Source organism: Coregonus clupeaformis, chromosome 1, assembly GCF_020615455.1.
Source record: "Coregonus clupeaformis isolate EN_2021a chromosome 1, ASM2061545v1, whole genome shotgun sequence".
NCBI lineage: Eukaryota > Metazoa > Chordata > Actinopteri > Salmoniformes > Salmonidae > Coregonus > Coregonus clupeaformis.
In genome coordinates, this window is record NC_059192.1 from 89,390,007 (window position 1) to 89,392,151 (window position 2,145).

Genomic DNA, 2,145 nt, shown 5'->3' on the forward strand with positions numbered 1-2,145 from the left:
CCCTTCAGACCAGACAGTTCTTTGTCCAGATTCTGTAGCTCCGTCTCTGTGTCGGTCTGGGCACCTGCCATCCCTATCAGAGCCGGGCGGGAGTGAGTAACTCGGAGGATTGCACCGGAGCCTTCCCAGGATGAGTCTTGCCTCTCCGTTTCCGAGGTACTGGGTTATCCTCTCTGAGACTCTCTCCAGAGTGGGTAAAAGGCTGGGCAGTCTCGTCCAATTAGGACAGGGACGGGGAGGAATCAACCACCCCGCCGTCGTGTGTATGGTTCCCGTGTGCTGGTCATTGTAAGTTCAGTAATGTGGTATTCTCTGGTGTCCCCATGGACACAGGAAACTGGGAGGACTTTCCCGGGGTCAGACACGTTGGGCCCACCAAATCCCTTACGCACCAGGGTGGCCCGGCTACCAGAATCCAGTAAGGCCTCCACATCATGGTGATTCACAGTTACCGGGCAGGTGGGGGGGTCGATCTGGGCCGCCATCTACGACTCCCAAGAGCCGAGGCAAACGGTGTGTGGGTGCTGAGCTGGAGGACTCGCAGTGGGCATAGGTTCATCGGCTGGTTTCCCCACACTGCCAGGAGATATGTCCCATCTCCCCACACCGGTAACACTGTCGAGTTTCCCCCTCCTGGTGTACTCTTCTTGGACCCGCCTGGTTTCTGGCTCCCCCTGGAGCCGGGATAAGTCCTGACGTGGCTGGGTTCGAGACCTTGGGGTCCTTTGGGACGGGTTCTTCCCATTTGTGGTGGGGCCGCACTCCTGGGGGTCTTTTCGGGAAGCATTCAGCATCTCCGCTGTGGCCTGGTACTTTTCCACAGCTTCCACGGTCAGATCAGCCGTGGTCAAGGCCTGTTGACTGATGAACCGTTTTGCCTCATAAGGCAGGGGGCGCGTAGTAACGATCCACCACAACGGCCTCCACCACCGCCGCTGCTGTATTCCTCTGCGGATCCAGCCATTTCCATGCGATCGGACAAGTTCATGCATCTGCGCCCGAGGAGGTTGGTCTGGTTGGAAGGTCCAACTGTGAAAGCGCTGGGCCATACCAAACTTTGTGAGTCCATATCTGCTGAGGATCTCAGACTTCAGGGCATCATAGTCAGTAACCTGGTCAGGGCCCAGGTCCCGGACAGCATTCAGCGCTTCCCCGGTTAGGAAGGGGGCTAACAGACCAACCCACTGTTGCTTGGGCCAGAGCTTCCCTAGTGGCCGTGGCCTCAAATGCATGCAGGTATGCCTCAATGTCATCGGTAGCTCCCATCTTAGATATAAAGTCACTTGCCTTTATTGGGCGGGTATTTTGGACAACCCTCTGTCTCTGCAACTGCAATTCCTCTGCCTTCAGAAGGTTGGCTTTCTTTTGCTCCTCCAAGAGAGCCACGTTTGCTTGCATCTGGGCTTGCTGGCCAGCAACAAGGGCTTTTCAATATGTCCTCCATTTCAGTCGGCGGGGAGCCTACGGCCAACTTGGAAAACTGGGTGATCAAACCTTCGGTATCTCCTCTGACATGCACTATTAACGCTTGAGCGTGCCCGTATTCTCCACCATCTGTGGCGTCACGAGAGGCTACACAGCTTTCAGCGGGATTGCTCAAGTAGTGCACGGAGACCAGGTTCAACCAAAACAAGGATTTTATTAAAGGTCTTGGGGAAACTAACGAAAGTATAACACAATTCTGTTCTCTGGTGGCTCTTTAAGGGTTAACAGTTCAGGGATGTCTCTTCCACATCCAAAATCATAACTCTCCCCTCGCTCAAATAACTTTTCCCCAGTCTTACTGTTATTCCACGTGGCAGCTAGTGGCCAACCCAGCAAAACGTCCTTCCAAATGTCCCACACGTATTTCCACAGGTGCATATATCCAAAGGTGAGTATTTCCCCAAAGGTAAGTATCTCCAAATCCTTATATTCCTCATGGAAGTGGACGTGCAGCACTCTTGTCCTCCAGAGAGCCCAGCTTGGAGACTGTGTCTCTTCCCTTCCCAAACCTTCAGCTCATCAGCTCCTCATTTGTTTCAGCTGCGTGGGAAGATTGGCCATAGAGGGGTGGAGTTCCCGACCATACCAGCAGATGGAGCCATAGCTGTCTGGGTTTGCAGCCACCTCAGGGGGATGTAACGTCCCTCAGGACACAGCCTC